Genomic DNA, 23,212 nt, shown 5'->3' with positions numbered 1-23,212 from the left:
GTCCTGTTTGGAGAAGTGTCTATTCAGGTCCTTTGCCCATTTTTAATTGGATTGTTTGTTTCTTTGGTGTTGAGTTTTGTAAGTTCTTTATAAATTTTGGATATTAACCCATTATCAGATATATTGGTGAATATGTTTTTCCATTCTGTGGGTTGTCTTTGCACTGAACTATAGAAATGATCCCTGAAAGTATAGTTTTGGATTGTCTTTTTATATTGTTGATGTTTTTCCTTTGCTGTGCAAAAATTTTTTAGTTGATGTAATCCCATTTATTTATTTTTCTTTTGTTTCCTTTGCCTGGGGAGGTATATTTGGTTAAAAAAAACTTCTATAAGCAATGTCTGAAATTTTGCTGCCTATGTTCTCTTCTAGGATTTTTATAGTTTTAGGTCTAACATTTAAGTCTTTAATCCAGTGAATTTATTCTTGTGTGTGGTGCAAGAAGTTGGTCTAGTTACATTTTCTGCATTTATCTGTCCAGTTTTCCCAACACGATTTATTGAACAAGCTCTCTTTAGCCCATTGTACGTGCTTCATCTGTCAAGCAATTAATTGACTATAAAGTTGTGGGTTTATTTCTGGGTTCTCTACTCTGTTCCATTCATCTGTGGTTCTATTTTTATGCCAGTGCCATGCTGTTTTGATCATGAAGGTTTTATATATAGTTTAATATTAAATGGTGTGATTCCTCCAACTTTATTCTTCTTTCTCAGGATCACTGTTGCTAGGTGAGGCCTTTTGTGGTTCCATATAAATTTTTGAAATATTTGTTCTAGTTCTGTGCAATATGTCATTGGAATCTTGATAGGAATTGCACTAAGTCTGTAAATTACTTTAGGTAATATGGACATTTTAATGATGTTAATTCTTCCTATCCATGAACACGGTATGTGCTTCCACTTACTTGTATCTTCTTCAATTTCTTTCTTGAGTTTCTTATAATTTTCCAAGTACAAGCCTTTTATATCCTTGGAAAGGTTTATTCCTAGGTATTTTATTCTTTTTGTAGCAATTGTGAATGGGATCATTTTCTTAATTTCCCTTTCTATTAGTTCATTATTGACATATAAAAATGCAACTGATTTCTGGATATTTTTTTATTCCACTACTTTGCTGAATTCATTTATCAGTTCTAGTAGTTTCTGATGGAATCTTTGGGATTCTCTATGTACAGTATCATGTCATCTGCACATAAAGACAGTTTTACTTCTTCCGTTCAAATTTGGATACCTTTTATTTCTTGTTCTTGTCTGATTGCTGTGCTAGGACTTCCAGTGCTATGCTGAATAACAGAGGTGAAAGCAGACATCCCTGTCTTGCTCCTGATCTTAAGGACTTTTGCAGCTTGTAGTTTTTGCCCATTGAGTATGATGCTGTCATATATGGCCTTTAGGTATGTTCCCTCCATTTCCACTTTGCTGAGACTTTTTACCATAAATGGATGCTGGATTTTATCATATGCTTTTTCTGCATCTGTTAATATGGTCATGTGGTTTTTATTTTTCATATTTCTTATGTGGTGAATCACATTTATTGGTTAGCAAATGTTGTACCAACCTTACATTCCTGGGATAAATCCCACTTGATCGTGGTCTATGAGCTTTTTGATGCATTGCTGTATTTGGTTTGCTAATATTTTGTTGAGGATTTTAGCATCTGTTTTCCTCAGGGACATTGGCCTGGAATTTCCTTTTTTGTAGTGTCTCTGTCTGGTTTTGGAATTAATGCTGACCTCACAAAATGAGATTGGGAGACTTTCCCCCTCTTGAATTTTTTGAAATAGTTTGAGAGGGAGAGGTGTTAGTTCTTCTCAGAACGTTTGGTAAAAGTCATCTGTGAAGTTATCCAGTTCAGGGCTTTTGTTTATTGGGAGTTTTTTCATTACTGCTTCTTTCTATTCAGATTCTCTGATTCTTCCTGAGTTAGTTTTGGAAGTTTGTATGTTTCTAGGAATTTATCCATTTCATCCAAGTTGTCCAGTTTTTTGGCATATAGTGGTTTATAATACTGTCTTACAATGCTTTGTATTTCTTTGGTGTCAGTTATTTCTCCTCTTTCATTTCTAATTTTATTTATTTGGGTCCTCTCTCTTTTTTTCTTGATGAGTCTGGTTGAAGGTTTATCAATTTTATCTTTTCAAAGAACCAACTCTTGGATTCATCAATCTTTTGTATTGTCTTTTTAAACTCTATTTCATTTATCTGTTCTGATCTTTATTATTTCCTTTCTTCTACTCACTTTGGACTTTGTTGTTCTTTTTCAAGTGTAAAGTTAGATCATTCATTTGAGATTTTTCTTGTTTTTAAGGATAGGCCTGTAATGCTATGAATTTCCCTCTTAGTATTTCTTTTTCAGTGTCCCACAGATTTTGGATTGTTGTGTCCTCATTTTTATTTGTTTCAAGGTATCTTTGGATTTCTTCCTTGATCTCATTGTTGACCCTTTCATTGTTTAATAGCATGCTATTAGGCTTCTATGTCCTTGTGCGTTTTTCAGTGTTCTTCTTGTGATTGATTTCTAGTTTCATAGCACTGTGGTCAGAAAAGATGCTTGATGTGATTTCAATCTTCTTAAATTTATTGAGACTTGTTTTGTGTCCTAACATGAGGTCTATCCTAGAAAATGTTCCATGTGCACTTGAAAAGTATGTATATTCTGCCTCTTTGAGGTGAAATGCACTTATAAGTATCATAAATAAAGTTAAATTCACTTGATCTAGTGTGTCATGTAAGGCCACTGTCTTCTTGTTGATTTTCTGTCTGGAAGATCTATTCATTGAAGTCAAAGGTGTTTAAAATCCCCAACTATGACTATATTTCTGTTGATTGCTCCTTTTATGTCCATCAAGATTCACTTTACATAGTTAGGTGCTCCTTTGTAGGGTGTGTAGATGTTTACTAAGGTTATAGCCTCTTGTTGGATTGTTCTTTTTATCATTATGTACTGTGTTCTTTGTCTCTGCTATAACCTTGGTTTTAAAGTCCATTTTGTCAGATGTAAGTATTGCTACCCTGGGTTTTTTTCCCCTTTCCATTTTCATGAAATATCTTTTTCCAACCCTTTACGTTTAGTCTGTGTGTATCTTTCGATCTGAGGTGGGTCTCTTGAAGGCAGCATATATATGGGTCTTGTTTTCTTACCCATTCAGCTACCCTATGTCTTTTGGTTGGAGCATTTAAGCCTTTTACATTTAAGGTGATTATTGACAAATATGTATTTAGTGCTATTTGATTGTTAGACTATATTCCTCTGTTCTTCTTCTTCTCCTTCTCCTTCTTTTTCTCCTTGTCCTCCTTCTCCTTCTTCTAGCAAGCGCTTTAGCATTTGTTGCAGTATTGGTTTTGGTGTTATCAAACACCTTTAGGTTTTTCTTGTCTGGGAAGCTCTTTATTTCTCCTTCACTTTTAAACGATAGCCTTGCTGGGTAAATTAGCCTTAGTTGTAGGTCCTTGAATATTTCATGTCACTCTTTTCTGGCCTGAAATGTTTGTTGAGAGATCAGATGACAGTATAACTGATGCTCCCTTGTATGTAAATACCTGCTTTTCTCTGTGGCTTTTAGGATTCTCTTCTTGTCTTTAAGCCTTGTCACTTTAATTATGATGTGTCTCAGTGTAGGCCTCTGAGGCCTACTTGGGTCCAACTTGTTTGGGGCTCTGAGCTTCCTGCACTGGTGTGTCTTTTTCGTTCACCAGATTAGGGAAGTTTTCAGTCATCAGTTCTTCAAGTAGATTATTGATACTTTGCTTACTCTCTCCTCCTTCTGGTATTCCCATGATGTGGATATTGTTATGCTTCATGTTGTCCAAAATATTTCTTAAGCTCTTCTCATTTAAAAAGATTTTTTTTCTTTTGGTCGCTTTGCCTGGGTGTTTTTTCTACCTTGTCTTCTAAATCACTGACTCGATCCTCTGCTTCATCTAACCTACTGTTTATTCCTTCCAGTGTATTATTTATTTCATATATTGAATTCCTTATTTCTGACTCATCCTTTTTTATGGTTTCTATGTCTTTTTTCATGCTGTTGAGTGTTCTTATAATCATTACTCTAAAGTCTCTATCTGATAAATTGCTTGCTTCCATTTCATCTAGATCTTCTGGAGAATTGTCTTGTTCTTTCATTTGGGGCCTGTTTCTTTGTCTTCCATTTTGGCTGCCTCTTTGTGTTTGTTTCTATGTACCAGGTAGATCTGCAAAGACTCTGGTGCTGGCCTATGTCAGACACTGTGACTGGCCCTGGGCAACCTGTTTGGAGCTATCAGAGATCCACAGCCTGTGGCTCCCTCTGCTGGGCCTGGGTGTATGCAGAAAGACCAGACTGTGCACCAAGGCTGGCTGTCACCAGCACAGGGCCCAGAAGAGGGTCTGCTAATGTTTCAAGAGCTTCCAGAGATCTGCCTCTGCCTGCAAGCTTTCTGTTAGGCTTAAAGGGTGAAGTCTTACAGCAGTTCTCAGCTGTGGTTGTGTGTGCAATTCCTTTGGGCAGGGCTATTGCTTCCCCTCAGATGGATGACACTTGGGGAGGGGTGCTCTGCCTGAGAAAGATGGCTCCTGCAGTATAGGGGATGACTGATCACTGGCATCCTGGTGACTGTTCCTTCAGTTCTCTCCCCAGAGCCACCCACTCCAGATTCTCTTCACGCATATCTAGTCCACTCTACCCTCCCTCTGCTGGAGCCCAGGGTGGGTGGCTGCAAATGAAATCTTGTGCATTGGCCCTTTTAGAAGTTCTCTGTCTCTCCAGCCATCTCTTCCTGGTGGACAAAAACCCTGATGCTTTTCACAGCTGGATGTTATTTGAGGTCCTATCCTGATTCTGGTGCTGTAGAGTGGGGAGCTCAGCCCTGGGTTGGACCCCACACTTGTCAAGGGACACTCCACGGCTGCTGAAATATCCCTCCAGAACTTCAACTGCTGCCCATGAAAGCCCAGCCAGCCTCTCCTGGTTCCTCCACACTCCCTACCAGTCACGTTGTGGTAATGTGGCTTCTTCTGCCTGTCCGTGGTTATAAGGTTTCTAGTGCCCAGTTGGTTATTCAGGATGATTTTTCTATAAATTAGTTGTCATTCCAAGTTGGTCCTGGGAGGAGGTTAGTGTAGCTTCCACTGACTCATCCGCCATCTTGGTCTCCCTGGGAATAAGAATTGCCTTGTTTGATATTACCATTGTACCTGGCACATGGTAGTTAATAATTTCATGCCTGGCCAATAAATGAATAGAGTTCTATTCAAAGGAGAATACACCTTGTTGGTATTGGTCAGAAATAACTGAGGATTGTGAAAAAACTGTGTGAGTCTTATTTAAAAATTAATTTATTAGCCCTGGCCATGTGGCTCAGTTGGTCAGAGCATCGCCCTGTAGACCAAAAGGTCATGGGTTCTGTTCCCAGTCAGGGCATATAACCAAGTTGTGGGTTTGATCCCCGGTCAGGGCATGTAAGAGAAGGCAACCAATTGATGTTTTCTCTCTCTAAAAAGAGTGAGGATAACAAAAAAATAATAATTAATCTGTTAACCCCTTTTAAACTTTAAGACATAAGGCAAAGAGATGGCAAGCATCAACAACAGAAATAATTTAGCAGAATCTGAAACTTTAAAAACAAGGGATTTTTAGACCATAAAGCATAATATGATAGCATTGTAGATTCTTAAATTTGAAAGGGAAATCAGAGTTCATCTAATCCAGGCCTAATTTTGATATTTCAGCTGAGAAACGGAGGGTACAGAGAGGTAAGAGACTGTTTCTCAGCACTTTCTGTTGATCTTATGTCATATGGGGAGATAACTTGGGAACTCGAGCCCCCTAGGGAGAAGCTGGGACTGAGGACCTTGGAGCGAGGGACAGTTCTAAGCCACTCCTGCAGTCCTTTCTGACAGAGATTATCAGGCCGTGGTCCTGCCCTCCACCCAAGCCACTTCCTGTGGTTATGTGTGTAATGGCATTCTAAGATATTATAGAACAATTTTAAATTCTACTTAAGTTTCTGTTACATGATATTCTTTTTATTCTAAAACAATTGTTAATATAAACTTTAAAACAATTGATTTTTACAAATTGGTAGCTATTATTCACAAAAGGAGAAAATACAAAACGAGCCAGGAGAAACTTCAAAGAAAAAAGGCATAGAAAAGGAAGTAACATTTCCAGACTTAAGGAAGTTATATGTCAGTGGGTTTTACCATCCCCTAAATCAGCGGCCCCCAACCTTTTTGGCACCAGGGACCGGTTTTGTGGAGACAATTTTTCCAAGGATGGGCGTGGGTGGTAGACGGGAGAGAGAGCTCAGGTGGTAATGCAAGAGAAGCTTTGCTCGCTCCCCACAACCTCCTGCTATGCCGGCGGGTTCCTAACAGGCCACTGACTGGTACCAGATGCGGCCTGGAGGTTGGGTGCCCTGCCCTAAACCCAGGAACATTGTATCTCTCTTTTCCTCATATTGAGAAGCAGGGCAGAGGGGAAAAAGATGGGAAACCACTGAAAGGAAGGAAGCCTGGCAGTTAGCAAGATGATCGTGGAATAGAAAACAAACCTAATTGTTGCTAAATGCAATGGTTAGTTTTTAGCCCTCATGTTTCTTGAGCTAGCAGCAGAATTTGATACAGTTGATCACTCCTTTCTGGTGCAAATAGTTTTCTTCTGTTTATTTCCTTACTTACGTTAACCATACCTAGGACTCACCCCTTGAAGGTTGTTTTTTGTATCTCCACAGCCTCCTTGAGCAGTCTGCCTCAGACCCACCTATAGTGTATGGGTTCTTGACTTCATGTAGGAAAGATTTCATGTTCAAGTCCAGGTCATTTTGAGAGTACATTTGTTAAAGCTGGGACTGTGAAACAAAGGAAGGACTTACAGTAGAGGAAGCAACAGGAGAGAGCCTAGGCAGTGCTCTGCTTTAACTCACCAGGGATATTACAGGAAAAAAGTGAGCCAAGGCTAGTCAGCTGTCAGCTCCCTGGGAAGTGAAGGTCACAGGGACAGAAGTGAGCCAAGGCAGGCTTTGTTTTAGCTCACTGGGAAGTCAGAGAACAACGGGGCCTTAGAAACAGGATTAGGGGGTAAGCCTGGGTCAAGCTGCCACTGCCCACTGCTCCCCTGGCTGCAGGTCTCCTTGGGACCCTGAGAGTTTAGGAGAGTAAAAGTTCAGGACCAACAAGGGGCATGGGCTTGCTCTAGAGTGAGTCTGACCTGGAGTGTGTGTTTGGAGGGTTTTTGTTTGTGTGTTTATTTGTGTGTTCTGTAGGTGAGAATATTAGGGAAGGGTTTCAGCAGAATATTCATCAACTTTCTAGGTGCATTTTTAATATGTTGATGCATCAGAATGAGCATTTAAGGGAGTTTGGGATTATTCTTTGGCCTGCTTTATTGTTTTACTTTTATCTTGGGGCTGTCTGGCTCTAAAGGGGGTTTTGTTATTTGTTCCTCTGACTTCTTCTGTCCTGGGTTTAGCTGGCACAAATGGCATTAATTGGGTCTCTGTTCTTTATTTTCCCCCAAGGGTGATTTAAGTGATGTATTCTCTGGTTAGGGAGGAGAGGTATAAACCACTTGCTCTCAAGTGTCCTTGTTTAGAGAAGATAAGTTCTTGTGATTCATTAGCTGGCTGTAAATTGTTTAAACAGTTTGGCTTTGTTTAATGTTCTTGTTTCAGTTTTCCTACTCTGTTTGCCCAGGACTTTTCCTAGCTTTTTACTATGGTGTCACGATCTGGTCTCATGTCTTTAACTACCACTAATTTATTTCTTCAGGTCAGACTTCCCTGCTAAACTTGGGGGACTCACATTCATCTGCCTACTTAACCTTTTCTCTTGGAGTTTAATAAGTATGCCAAGTTTTACCTTGTGGTGTCTCTGGGCCGCAGTGGAAGAAGACTTGTCTTCGGCCACACATTAAATATACAAACGCTAATGAAAACTGATAGGCAAAAAAAAAAAGGTTTTAAGAAAATTTACGATTTTGTGTTGGGCCACATTCATAGCCATCCTGGGCTGCATGCAGCCCATGGTCCATGGGTTGGACACCCTGCTTTACAGGATCCAAGGTGAGCTCCCAGTCCGCCTCTCGAATTGCTCCTCTAGAACCTTTCACCTTAGTTAATGGCAACCCCATCATTCAGTGCGCTCGGGCTTCATCCTGGCTCCCCCGCCAAATACAATGTCCAACCCTAGACAAATACTATAGACTTTTCCATCAAACAGAGAAAACTCCCTGCAGGTTAGGTGGTACTACGTTATATTCATTGCTGCATCCTGAGTAGCCAGACCAGTACGTCCAGCACATAACACTGTTTACAAAACACTTGTTGAAGAAAAGAAGGACTGATTTTTGACACTAAGTAAGAATGAATACATGTTTAAAAATATTTTTTCTTTAAAAATCAAGAGTTAAAAAACATCAAAGAGCAAAGTTAATGATTGGGAGTGAAAGAAACAGATCTTTGTATGATAGCAAAATTTTATTTTAGATCATTCCATACACAGAGTATGTAGTTTCTAAGGTTGGCAACACATCAGAGTCACCTGCAGAGCTTTTGATGTCCTGATGCTCCAGAATTAGAGTATCTGGGGAGGGGCCAGCATCAGCGTTGGCCGCAGCTCTCCAGGTGCTTCCAGTGAGAGCCAAGCTTGAGAACCACTTCTCTCTAGAAATTATTCCTAGTGTTAGTGTTTACATAGTAATTACTTGTCCAAAATGTTTCATAGTAGAATCTGTTTCCTCCCTAATAAGCTAGCTTAATATTTCTCATATGGTTTCCAACCACTCAGCATGCTTGCTAGCAGAGTGCACAGAAGGTAAAGAATGCAAAAAGAGCCCTGGCTGGCATAGCTCAGTGGATTGAGCGCGGGCTGCGAACCAGTGTCGCAGGTTTGATTCCCAGTCAGGGCACATACCTGGGTTGCAGGCCATGACCCCCAGCAACCACACATTGATGATTCTCTCTCTCTCTCTTTCTCCCTGCCCTTCCCTCTCTAAAAGTAAATAAATAAAATCTTAAAAAAAACTTAAAAAAATGCAAAAAGAGAAAACCACAACTAAAAACCCCAAAACCTAAAATCTAGTACCAATAAGAGTGCTTGAAACTCAGGTGACTCAAATATACAAATAGAGTTAGCTTCCAATGTGCCAGAAACAACCAACTGAACTATACTGAGGAGAAACAATTCTATTCACACACACACACACACACATTACAAAATACTGAGGAAGAAATAAATCCTCAAGACAAATAAAAAATTACAATACTTTAAGTTCAAAAGAAAGGTTTGAATACATTGAGACATACAGTATCCCTGGGTGGGGAAACGAAATATTTTAGATGTGTCAACCCTTCCCAAAGGAATCTAGCCTTAGTGCATTCCTAGTCACAACTCCATTTTGACGAGCTGAGTCTAAAAGTCATCTGAAAGACATAATGTGTGAAATAAAAATATTTGTAAAAAAATTATGAGGAAGGACTTGCCTTCCTAAATACCACATCATTCTATGAAGCTGTGATAATTGAAGTAGTGTGGTACTAGTGAAAGAAACAGATGGATGTACGAACATGTTAGCACATCCCTGACTGCTTTTCTTTGGGTTGTGGGATTTAATTATCTGAACAAAACCCTCAAATAATATTGCATTTGAATTGTGTACCAATTCCTCTTCTTAGAGATTCACTTTTATAGGTTAAACATTCTGAAAAATAAATGGTTTAACCTTGTTAAGTGGATACAGAAACAAATTTATTTGAATAGGAACGGGAACTTCTCCCTGTTCCATAAGTCCTATTTTAGGAAGCGGTGGGATGGAGTCCCCAAACTGACGCATCACCCCGGAGATTTGTACGTGGGTGACATAGCTGTTTCCAGCTACCGGGATGCTTACTTTCCTCACAGAGTTTCCTCCAGTTTATTCTGTTATTTGCATTTATTTCACTAGTTTAAGTGTAAATTCCTCCAGGTTGTTGGTGCCTAGAGCAGTACCTGGCACGGTACACGCTCAGTAAATACTATATTTGTCAAACATTGCATTGGAAAGAACCCCACATTCATCTACTTCTGTGGGTCCTGCATTCTTGACTTTATAAGATGCTCTATAGCCAGTGATTGGGTTGACTAGCGTATCCCACCCAGAGCCCCCTTGAAAGTGTTCATTTACACTAAGACTGAATGGTCTGGAGCTGTGGGATTAGATAATTACCCAGACATACCAAGGGGCATAAAAACACCTTATGGAGCCCTGGCCAGTGTGGCTCAATGGATTGAGCACCAGCCTGTGAATGAAAAGGTCCCCAGTTAGATTCCCAGTTGGGGCACATGCCTCAGTTGTGGGCCAGGTCCCCAGCAGGTGGTGAGCAAGAGGCAACTACACATTGAAGTTTCTCTTCCTCTCTTTCTCCCTCTCCCCCTCTCTCTAAAAATAAATAAATAAAATCTTTAAAAAACACCTTAAAAATCTCAAAATTCAATGTGCTATTAATACTTTTGATATTACAGCAAACATGGAGGAAATGTGAAAATTTGCCTTATTTGTGTGGTAATTATATAATAGATCCAAATAAACAGCTAAGCCAAATATTCAGTAGAAATAACATTCTGCAAAATCCAGAGTATTTTGTCCTAATTCTGACACTACTTGTCAGAGGCAAATCTGAGTCCAGCAGGAAGGGACACTAGAAGAAATCACATTTTTCTAGCTTACTGAAAAAATGACTAAGCTTACTTTTTATAATGAAATTGTTTTAACATAAACAAAATGGTGGGTCAAATTAGAAATGTTAAAAATAATGATCTGAATACAGGCAGGAGCAGGATCTTTTCATGGTGAAAAAGTTGGATTTACACTGAAAATTTTCAGTTTTAGCATAGTAAGTTTTCTTCATCAAATTATATAATTTTTTCTATAACATTTCATGTTAAAACGCTATTTCAAAGTTGAATATTAGTTGATGGAATGTCATGCATTAGCAAGTTCTAAAAATTAAAATAGTGGGTGTACATAAAAAGATCAATTCTTTTTAGAAAAAAAATACTGAATTTTAAAGAATTCAAATTTTACTTTGCTTGCTAGTTCTATCATGCAGTCATTATTATGATTGTGTTTAATTTATATTACACAAGACATTAAAAATAGCTAAAGTCTCCTTGCCTTTGCAATATCAATTTGGGATAGATAACAGACTAGAAGAAAAAGATTTTTAAAGTACTTTGATCCATGAATGTAAAACCATTTTCTTTTTCAAACTTGTGTATATGTGAGTGTGTGTGTGTGTGATCTGTGACTCTTTTCTCCATAGCCTACTTATGTCTTTATCTGTCTTACCAATTTCTGGCCTCCTTTCTACTTATTTGTTCTGTACACAATGGTAAACTTCTTAAGGACCAGAACTGCATGTCCCACCCAACTTGGCACATACTCCTTGAAATGGTCTAGCATCACATTCTGTGTATGCTAACATGTCTGCATGCATAGGAAAGACAACCACATAGGACAGTTAATTTAGTATCCACTTTATGTCCCAGAAGTATGGTATTATTATTATTATTAAGTGCTGTGTCTGTATAGGGATTATTTTTTTTCAAGAAATTTTCATAATTATGCTTCTTTTATTCTCATAGCAATGTGAAGTAAGGAGAGCACATTATTTCACAGAAGCTGAGATACAGACATGTAAATGATTTGCTTTAATTCACAAAGATGTGAAGAGATCTGAAACTAAAATACAGATTCTCTGCCTTCTTGTTTTAAGCCAGGGTCCTTTTTTTCTGAGAGGCACTTGAAATATCTCTGCAAGTAGTGATAATTAAAAGCTTTGTTCCAAAAAAGAAAAAAGAAAAGTTAACCTTTCTTAAAATTCACTGTGATTCAGCTTTAACTGAGTTCACCTCCGGTTAGATTAAATGAGAAACAACTACTAACCAATATGAACCAGTGTTTAGCAAAATACTCAGCACATATTTGATGTGTGCTTTCCGCATGGCAAGCACGTTCCCAGACACTGGTGGTAAAGTGGGTCACGTAGCTGCCAGCACAGAATCCCCCCAACTCTATGCTCATCGCTGGTTCAATGTGCTGTCCATGGCGCTACCTTACCAAAAACCACCCTCCTGTCACCTGCCTCTGTGCTGTGAGGAAACAAATGGCCAGAGTGATGTCAACAGTGTGACGTGAAAAAGGTTCTTCCAGGGGCCTATCGCACCTGTGATCCCGATGGAGTGCAGTGCTGATGGATGTGACTCAGTTTCAGTTGTGTAGCTTTCAGTCTGGGGAGAAAAAGAAAACTGAAAAGCACAGCAAAAGTAAACAATATCAAAGTACTGGGAGGCATACTAGAAATAATGGATTCCTTCTCTTTACTCACATTTTTCTACTCTGTTTTATAGACAACTGAAATAAAACGTGCAATTTTTATCACAATCCCTAATGCCAAAATAATGAGCAAGTGCAGAAAGGAAGGAAGGAAGAAAAAATCTGAGATGTATTAAAGATGAAACCAAGTGAGGTAGACATAGATGGGTATTGCGTACACAACTCTCAGGACAGAACAAAGCAGGATTCTTCAAGGTATCAGAACAACACCATTGTTCCCAGAAGGCAAAGATTAGGCTTTAATAAAGAATGGGCTGGATCACAGAGGAATGTGGTAAACTGTTTTGTGGTGGGGTGGTAGTAGCTGTAGCTCATAGCAAGAGCTGTATTTGTATTTGCAGCCAAAGGCCTGCAAGCCCCACACGTTTTCAGCAACACAGAGTACCTGTGGGCAAGTGACGTGTGCAGTAGCGGCACGTGCCTTAAACCATGCAGGCCAGAGTGACTCATTACGCCCTGGAAGTTCAGGTACAATGCTACCTGTGTCTTGTTCCCAAAATCAAAATGAGTGGTTCCAAGGATAGTGCCTCTAATACTGCATTCCAGTCATTTCAACCCAAGATTCCTCACGTGCATTGCTATAATTATCACCTTGAAACAGGACATGCATTTCTTACTATATAGAGATAGAAGCAACACTTTGGATGTCAGTGTCATTATATGCACCTTCCTCAGGACAACAGTTGTATTCCATAGTCCTTCGCTGCTCGGTCACACGCCTCCCTGAGACTTACTCTCACCAGAGGGTACCAAGGGAGCACAGTGCTCAAAAATCTGATATACATTTTTTTTCATTTTGAGAAAGCCAGTAGGAAAAGCCAACTTCCCAAACAGGCAGATGTGGGAGTGATTATTAGCATTATGAGCAGATATTCTTTTAAATATTTGAATTACTCACAGCATGCTTTATTGTGTATAGATGATTAAACTACTTGAGGAATAGACTTCATAAAAATGGTGGGTGCCATGGTCATTGTGTTACTGTTACTTTCATTATTATTATTATTATTATTATTACTGTTGCTATCACTCAGAGAGCTTGAACAACAAATCTCAGGTGAGAGAGATAGGAAATGGGAAGACGAGGCTCGCTCATGTGTCTGTGTCATCAGTAACATATTTTCATTTATTTAGCGCACAGCCTTTGTTTTGTCTTATTATTTTAAATATTTTATAAGTATATGTATAATGATTATTATGTAAGTGGATAAAAAAGGCATACATTGATTAATATAAGAGCAGAAATGTCCCTGAAATGTCCCAAACCACATTTCAAAACTTTGGGTATAGATTTTCCCATAAATTGCACTATACTCAAAACCTTCACGTGAATATTTAATGTTGTAATTTTTCAAAAGTCTTGTGTAAAAATTAAAGAATTTCACAATGCTGGTTGCTTTTGTAAAAATTCTTTATCGGATTGGGAGTGAAAGGGAGAAAACTGTACTTGAACAATGATTAAAATAAAAAAGTAAGAAAAAAAAGAAAAAAAGAAAAATTCCAAATTAGATTAATAATTATAAAGTGTACACAATCTTCTAATCTTCAACCTTGACTCAATAGTGGCATAAATACAAAATATTTGAGGTATGATCCAAGGAGGACTGAAATACAACCTCTTTTATCACAAAGAAGAGTTAGGTCTTCTGATTAAGGTTTCCCAATTTTTGAAATAAAACTGGTAAATTTACTACAATCCATACATTTATTTATTAACACCAAGTAAAAAGAGTGGGTCAGAGATATAAGAAGAACAGTGTGGTGAGTGCTGGGGAGAGGGAGGTGTAAAGAGACTAAAATGTAATGTAAAAAATACAATAAAGATAAAAACATATGATTTAACTTACATCTGGAATCCAAAGATCAAAAAAAATAAAATAAAATAAATAACTTAAGCCAAAAACAAAGCATACAATGAGTGCTCTTCTAAGCCTAGGGGTAGAAAGCTTCAGGAAAAAGAAAGGAATCAATGGCGGTGAATCTAAGACAGGGCCTGAAAAATACCAAATGAAAAGTGTCGATCCACTGGAGACACTAGGAGGTCACTGAGACCCGTAAGGAGAGTTGTTTCAGCGGAGTGGTGGGGACAGAAGCCAGCCAGCTTTGCGAATGCTGATAGCAGCCTGAGTTAATCGGAGGATTACCATGTCGAAACATATTTAAGACAGATTATTTTCACTAGAAAATCAGTTAAGATGCTGAACTTTACTGTTTTTTTTATAGAAAACAATTCTCCCCAATTTAAATCCTGATTTTATGCTGTTTCACATCTGCCAGTCACTGTTTTTAGGCTATGCACGTGCTATAAGGCGCCCTAAAGATTCTCGATCAGATTAGATGCCGCTGTCTTACCTGTTTATCAGATCAGCAGCTATTACACGCAAATCAGAGGAAAGAGAGTAAATTTGTATGACAATAAGATTGTACTTAATGAGATTCAACCTAAGTCTAAAAGATAAAGAATGAGAAATAGTGTGTGTTAAAATTGATGAAGAGTGGATTTGGATCTGCAGGTACACAGACTCATAGATCTAATGTCTCTTGAACAACTAATTTAAAAATATGGTTTAATTCCATCTACATGGTCATGCTTTGTTCCTTCAGCAGGAACCCTCAGTGCAGCTGGGTTGGCAGATCATTTGTTTTCTGAGAGCTCTTTGAACCAATCAGGACACAGCTAATCTTATTATACCTCTGTGGGTTTGTGTTTCTTTTGATGAGAGTCTGGAGAAGTCATGGGTAATACTTTACTGTGTGCCAGGAACCACTTATGTTTCAGTTGTACAAGGTCAGATCTTAATTTAACCACCAACTGGGAACTTAATTTTAGATACACAAAGGAACACATTGGCTCCTGGGCACTTCCTCTGGTTTAGGAAGGCCAGGCCCTGAATGAGAATGGCAAGACGATCATTCCAAAAGGTGAGATTATGAAATATTTGATCTGTACCTCACCAAGTAGCTTATTAAGTAGTTTAGTATTAAGAATATTTTAAACTGATGGAAATACGTTTTGTGGTAGCTTCTCATTACTATCTTTCCAATTGACCATCTGTGGGTTTGCCGATCTAGGGCCTTGTAAATTACAAAATAAAGCCAGAGGATTTTTTTTTGGTTTGTTTTTGTTTATAGACTATTAACTCAATTATATAATTATTGATCATAATAAAAAATAGTATCAAGAGAAAAACAGATCAAGAATAAATAGGCTTATAGGAAGTGTCAGTACACACAGTATGGAATCCCAGAAGGGTCTCATCTATTATCTAGCCCTGGTTTCTGAAAAAGAGTTAATGACTTTTCATGAATAATTAAAATAAATCTCTATCAAAGCTTTTTCATCACATAGCAAAAGATGGCTGCTTTATATTCAGATAAAAATTCCTTTAAAGTCTCTTAAATCAGTAGAAGAAAAGGAACTCAGTAGAAGTGGAAATCTGCTTTTGCAAATTAAATCATAAAATGTCAAGGCTGGAAAGTCCTTAGAATGTATCTGATACCATCACCCATCTGGTTCTCAAATAAACAGATAACTTCTAAGAAAGACTGCACATCTAAAGTAAAATGATTTCTGTGAAATAGCAGTGATATGGACAGGAAGTTCTAACACTGCTTTGTGCTGAGAACATTTTTGTCATAAAATGTAATATTAAACTTCTGTTGTTTTTATGGGAATACCTCAAATGAAAATTTACCTAAAATATTTATATTTCTACTGGGGTTGTTTGATGGGTTTTTGGTTGTTTGCTCAACCCTTTTAGAAAACTTTTCTGAGGCTTATGAATATTAAGATTATAAAACGAGACCCTCTTTCATGAATTCCATGAGAGTGGCTGAGTCACCAGGGTGCACTGTAGCAGTAAACCTGTGTGGCGCTCATGTCAAACAACTGGGTTTACACAAATTACCTAACCACTCTGTGCTCACTCAGTTTTCTCCTCTGTAAATTGGGGGGAAGTGATGTTGTAGAAAGTAAATAACATAATCTAATATATTTAGCATAATGCATGTCACAGGTAAACTCTCAATAGATGTTTTTTATAATGATTATTAATGCCCTGCTGTGTGCTTGATTCTGCAAAAACTTGGAAGGAAGAGGAATGGAGAGATTAAGGATGTTTCTGGGAAAAGTCTCGAATGCTTTATTTAAAGGCAGCAAAGTCCCTGAGGGCACGGATCCCTTTGTCTTGTGTCTAACACAGTGAGTGGAACATAGCAGGTATGGTATACCTACTTTTGCATGAGCAGGTAGGACGTTATGAAAATCCTTAGGAAAAAAAATGATAATCACTGAGGACTGCTGAGTCAACCCTTTGTACTTTTGATTTAGTAGAGAAAGGGAATATAGATATTCTGCATCTGTATTTCAACAAGGTTTTTGCCAGTATCTGTTGGACATGGTCTTGATATTGAAAAGGAGACAATACTGGGTGCTCATGTTTTGGGGAGGATTTGAAGCTGGATAAACATTTTCTTGAAGGATGCTAAATACTAGATCAATATTAACCTGAAAGCCTCTGTCCTTCGCCAATTTCTGTTCTATATTTGTCATTATTATTTTTTAAAGATTGTATTTATTTATTTTTAGAGAAAGGGGAAGAGAGGAGAAAGAAAAGAAGAGAAATATCGATGTGTGAGAGAAACATTGATTGGTTGTGAATCAATTGGTTGCCTCTCACACATGCCCCAACCAGGCAGGCCAGCAACCCAGGCATGGGCCCTGACTGGGAATCAAACCAGCAACCTTTCACTTAGTGGGATGATGTGAGGCCAGTTTTCTGGAAGGTTTTGTAAGCTTTGGCTCCATGAAGTCAATCTTAGTTCCTTCAAAGCTTGATTACATGAACATCATTCTCTTACACAAAGCTTTATCCATGACATTAAATATTCTTCAAGGATGTGAATTTTAATAACTATTATAGTTTTCTATTGTCTCAGTATGTAGTAATGTCTTAATCAAATTCCCTCTCGCTGGACATTTTATATTGTTTCTAATGCATTGTCAGTTTAAATATGGCTGAGATGAATATTTTCACAAACAAATTTCTTTCCATATCTCTGATTATTTTATAAGACTCTTAGATTTAGAATTACAGACAAAGGGTATGGCTTCTTAAAAATTACATTATCACCTAGCTTGTGATAAGGGCACATTTATTAACAATTTGCCTCTTCATGGGCCATCCTTGCTGTATTCTTTTCTATTCTACATTTACATTCCTCAAGAAATCCACATACTTGTGAAAACTCCTTTTCTTTCCGTATGTCTTTTTCAAGAGATAGTATGCATCTTCCTACATCTCTGTCATAACTGAATTTGACTTGGAAATCAATAGCAGAGACTAAAAATGTCTAATTTGGTAATATGAAACTAGATATAAGCAAAACTAGTGAGACAGTTTTTATCAGTAGCATATTAACATAAAAATTAAGCCTTAATTAATGCAGTCCCAAAATTATAAATGAACTTGGCCAAAACATATGTAGACATAGAAAGAAAACACAAGGTTAATCTATTCTTTTGCTAATTTTCACAGTAGTATATATTCATTCATTCATTTATTCATCCAATTATTCATTCATTCAGCAAATACTTAGTGACTTCCTATCACATACTGGATATCCTAGTTGGTGTCTGGAGACCAATATGTCCATTTTACATGTTTATATCTTTTGTAAAATGTTGAGTTGTATCACTTTGAGGCAATATAAAAGCATTAATTTTCTGGACTAAGATTGTGTGTGTGTGTGTGTGTGTGTGTGTGTGTGTTAGCAGAGCAAGTGACTCTGTTAAAGATGCTGTTTGAACTGGTCTAGTTCTCTCTGTTATCCACAGAATTTCTCTCTAATAGAAAAGGCAAATACAATCTGTCTGTTCTCTGTGTCTATGAGTTTGTTTCCATTTTCTATATTTGTTTATTTTGTTCTTTACACTGATGGTTGCTAGAGGTGTACTTGAGGGGCTGGGTGGAAAAGGGGAAAGGATTAAGAAGTACAAACTGGTAGTTACAAAACAGTCACAAGGGTGTAAAGTACAGCATGAGGAATATAATCAATAATATTACAATAACTATATATGGTGCTAGGTGGGCATTTGAAATATCAGGGAGAGCACTTTGTAAAGTACATGATTATCTAACCACTAATCTGTACACTCGAAACTAAGACAAAGTAATGTTGAATGTAAACTGTAATTGAAAACTACAAAAAATATTTCACCTGGGGTTGTGGGGAGGAACAAATGCAAATACCATGAAGAGGGAGTTACTGTAACTTATGACTTGTAAATAAAAGTGACCTGTGTCTGTGGGGTGGAACCCAGTTCTGACAGAGTTGTGCCTCTCTTCCACGTCTCTGGGGGACTTGTTGACTCTGTTGCTGAAATCAGCCTAATGAAGCCATTTATCTGATTTGCCACTTTGCATTACAAGATTCTGAGAAAGCAAAAGTGTGTAGCCACCAAATAAAAACCAAAGTTATAAGCTTACACATATGAATGGTCAAAATGCAGAAAATGAGAATACACATTGTTTTGTATAGAACTATTTCCTTAACAAAACCAAAAAATGAAAGTGCCTGGTGATTATTGCTGTTCCTCTCATAGGACAGATCCTGATGACCCTCTCTGGGACTCCCAACAAAGGGACTCACTCAAGAACCATCACCGTTTCAAGGTAAAAGAAAATTGAAAATTTCCTCAGGGTTTGGATATGGGCTGCCCTTGTATAAAATTGAGAACAGAACCAAATTTTACTATATTGCTCTTCTCTTATCCTTTCTTATCATCTTCCACTAGACTCAGTCTTAGACCCTCTGCCATCATCCCTGCCCCATGTAGCGATTCCAACAGATGCTGATTCCACACTGGGTGCTTGGTGCTAATGGCATAAGGGGAGGTTAAGATTAGTATAGGAAATGGAGAAGCCACAGAACTTATATGTACAACCCATGCACAGGAACTAAGGCAGGGAATGCTGGTGAGAGGGGGTGCAGCATGGAGGGGAATAAACAGGAGGAAAAAATGGGACAACTGTAATAGCATAATTAATAAAATACACTTTTTTAAAAAAGGGATATGGGAAGATGGAACAATACGCTCTAAAGGACAGAAATTCTCACTGATGTAACAGGATTGCACTGGTGGGACAGGTGCTGGGGGCAGGGTGACATTTATGGACACAAAGCCCTTCCTTGCAGCCTTGTTTAGGACCCATGGAGGTGGTTTCAGTTTTGTTTTGCCCAAGACAAGAGTGTGAGGGTGAGTGGGCTTAACAGATTTGGATGTCACTGGATGTCAGCCAACTAGACAATTCATAGGAACAAAGTATATTTGCCCCAGTTCAGGGAAAAGGAGGACCTTGGTCAGTCCTGTTTCAGGGGCAGCTCTGAGAGGCCTGACAACCTATCAACAGTTTGGTATGTATTATCAGGGATCATGGATTGGAGGTAGTTTAGAGAGTCAATGCAGAGAGGTGACATGTACCCAGGTTCACTCCTGCATTGTACTTTGCAACATCATCCCAACCTCCTGAGCACTTGAGTCAGGCACCAACTGGCATGTTGATCCTATTTTTTTAGACAGTAATGAATAGGCTCCAAAACAAAAGTGCAGAATGAAGGGAAGTTTAGGGCACCTCAGACCATCCTAAGCAACACAAAGCCTTGTCTCATGGAACCAAAGGTAAAGACTTATGTGTTCCTGAAAGCGATTTTTTATTTTTTATTTTTGGAAGTCATTGTCATTAAGAGCTGGCTGTTAAGTGCAAGATCAGAGAGTTTTCTTTTAAGGACAACAGACTGTGGGTTGTTCTTCTGCAGCTTAGAAAAGACCTTAGGAACAGAGTCACCCGTGTTCTGTCCAGACTCTACTTACTAGTTAGTTCTGTGACAGCGAGGGGGTTTTTAACCTCCTGAACCCCAAGTTTTCACTTATACACAATGAATCTATAATACATTGTCAATGTAAGGAATGTCCAGACCTGTAAAAATTTTTGTGAGTGTATTGAGCCAAACGGATGACAATTGCCAGGAAGCAAAATATCAATGGATTGATAAAATGCTCCAGAAAATGGCAGCATTATCACACATTTTATACATCAGAATCAAAGCGCAAGATGTAAGGGGGTAACGAGAAATCCACTGGTGATAGGTTAGGGAGGCAGGAACAAGCAAAGCAGGGAAATCTCTGGGACTGGATAAAAATGAAAGGAATAGACACATACTTCTTTAAAGAAAAAAGATATTTTTTTATTCCTTTTTAGACAGAGAGGAAGAGAGAAATATCAATGTGTGGTTGCTTTTCATGCACCCCATACCGGGGACCTGGCCTGCAACCCAGGCACGTGCCCTAACTGGGTATCGAACTGGTGACCCTTTGGTTCACAGCCTGTGCTTAATCCACTAAGCTACACCAGCCGGGGCAACACATACTTCTTTACATAGGTGGGTACAAGACAGTTAACAGTCAACAAATAACACTAACATGCCAACAGCAATAGTGAAGGGATTGGTGGTCTCTGCTTTGGTGCAGTGTTTGTGCCCTAAGGGGTCTGGAAAAAGAAATTACGTGACATTTCAAAAGTATGTTATTGTAGATGCAGAAAAGACAATAGACAGGCTCAGTGAATGTAGAAGATTGACCTCTGTTAGGGAAGAATACTGGCCTAGTACATGACTACCTGCCATGACTCACTTTTAGTTACGAAGTTTTCATTTCAGACCATCCTGTGTGGTTACTGTAGGTCTCTGAGTTTGCAAGACCTTCATGTAGGCTTCCTCTGAGCTGTCAGGTTTAATATGTGACCTTCTTTTCGTTCACAACCTAAAAGTAGAATGGAGGATTTTAAAGCAAGGCAGTGATTGCAAAGTGCTTTGCATGGTGCTAGAAATGTCATAGTCGCTCAGAAATTTATGACTATTTTATAATCACCATTCTTATTATTACCGAAGATAATCTAAAATTTACGTGCTCACCAAACTTTCCCTTTTCCCATTATCTAAACCTAGGATTTTACTCAGCCCATCTGTAAACTAATAATTGTTGATAATGCAATAATAACATTTAGCATTTGAGAATTCTTAACTTAATGGTTCTTTTCCTGGGATACATAAGGCCTCAGAGGATACAACTCTAAAGTTTTATGCAAAATTTTGTGTGGGCATGCATTTCTCTGGAGAGAGAATCCTTTGCTTTCATCAAGTGGGCTCCTGAACCTAAACAAGGTTAACCATTGCTTTTATCATTTAAAATACATTTTATTGATTATGCTATTACAGTTGTCCCATTTTTTTCTCCCCTTTATTTCCCTCCACTTTGTACCTCCCCTCCAACCATTATTCCTCTGCCTTTGTTCATGTCTATGGGTCATATATAGAAGTTCTTTGGCTTCTCCATTTCCCACACTATTCTTAACTTCCCCTGTCTATTTTGTACCTACCATTTATGCTTTTTATTCCCTGTACCTTTCCCTTCATTCTCCTCCATCCCCCTTCCCCCTCTCCACTGATAACCCTCCATGTGATCTCTATTTCTGTGAATCTGTTCCTATTCTAGTTGTTTGCTTAGTTTGTTTTTGTTTGTTTGTTTGTTTGTTTGTTTTAGGTTTGATTGTTGATAGTTGTGAGTTTGTTGTTATTTTACTGTTCATATTTTTGATCTTCTTGTTTTTAGGTAAGTCCCTTTAACATTTCATTTAGTAAGGGCTTGGTGATGAACTCCTATGAACTCCTTTAACTTGACCTTATCTGGGAAGCACTTTATCTGCCCCTTCATTCTAAATGATGGCTTTGCTGGGTAGAGTGATCTTGGATGTAGGTCCTTGCCTTTCATGACTTGGAATACTTCTTTCAAGCCCCTTCTTGCCTGCAAGATTTCTTTTGAGATATCAGTTGACAGTCTTATGGGAACTACTTTGTAGGTGACTGTCTCCTTATCCCTTGCTGCTTTCAAGATTCTCTCCTTCTCTTTAACCTTGGTTAATATAATTATGATGTGCCTTGGTGTGTGCCTCCTTGGATCCAAATTCTTTGGGACTCTCTGAGCTTCTGGGATTTCCTGGAAGTCTATTTTCTTTGCCAGATTAAGGAAGTTCTCCTTCATTATGTTTTCAAGTAAGCTTTCAATTTCTTACTCTTCCTCTTCTTCTTCTGGCACCCCTATGATTCTGATGTTGGAAAGTTTAAAATTGTCCCAGAGATTACTAAGCCTCTCCTCATTTTTTTTAGTTCTTTTTTCTTCATTCTGTTCTGGTTGAATATTTATTTCTTCCTTCTGCTCAAAACCATTGATCTGAGCCCTGGTTTCCTTCTCTTCACATTGGTTCCCTTTATTTCATCTTTTATAGCCTTCACTTTTTCCTCTGTTTTGCGACCATGCGCCACCATTTCTGTGATCAACCTGATTACCAGTGTTTTGAACTCTGCATCTGATACGTTAGTTAACTCTTCATCACTTAGTTGTATTTTTTCTGGAACTTTGATCTGTTCTTTCACTTGGTCCATATTTTTTTGTCTCAGTGCATCTGTTATGTAGTAGTGAGGGGCAGAGCCTTAGGTATTCATCATGGCAGGATAGCCCACGTCACTGCACTATGGAGCTGAATGTAGGGGAAGGGTCTTAGAGGGAACAGTGCCGCTTGCTCAGCTCTTGGGTGCTTTCAGTTATCTCCCATACTATCCATAAATAAATTGGGCCCTTCTGCTGCTGATTCCTGGGTGGGTGGTTTTATGTACATTCTAGGACCCTGTGGGTCTCTCCAATAAACTCTCCTGTGAGGCTGGGAGTTTCTCCTGCTGCCTCAACCCCCACAGATTTTTAAGTCAGGGGTTTTGAGGCTTTATTTCCCTGTGCTGGGACCCTGCATT

The 23,212-nt window shown here is 38.4% G+C and overlaps 1 protein-coding gene across 2 annotated transcripts in view; it reads left to right on the top strand.

Moving 5' to 3' along the window:
* Positions 1-15,188: 15,188 nt before the first annotated feature.
* ASB15 (ankyrin repeat and SOCS box containing 15) overlaps positions 15,189-23,212 on the top strand; it is a 39,556-nt gene continuing 31,532 nt past the window's right edge. For both annotated transcript variants that reach the window (XM_045848115.1, XM_045848119.1), the window contains exons 1-2: positions 15,189-15,271; positions 18,954-19,023. The gene's annotated coding sequence lies outside the window, so the exon portion shown is untranslated. The remainder of the gene's footprint in view (positions 15,272-18,953; positions 19,024-23,212) is intronic.

This window comes from Phyllostomus hastatus, unplaced genomic scaffold (genome assembly GCF_019186645.2).
Source record: "Phyllostomus hastatus isolate PE091 unplaced genomic scaffold, TTU_PhHast_1.1 phas_contig_118, whole genome shotgun sequence".
Classification (NCBI taxonomy): domain Eukaryota; kingdom Metazoa; phylum Chordata; class Mammalia; order Chiroptera; family Phyllostomidae; genus Phyllostomus; species Phyllostomus hastatus.
Note: the sequence above shows the minus strand (reverse complement) of the source record. Positions and strands in the feature narration are given on the sequence as shown.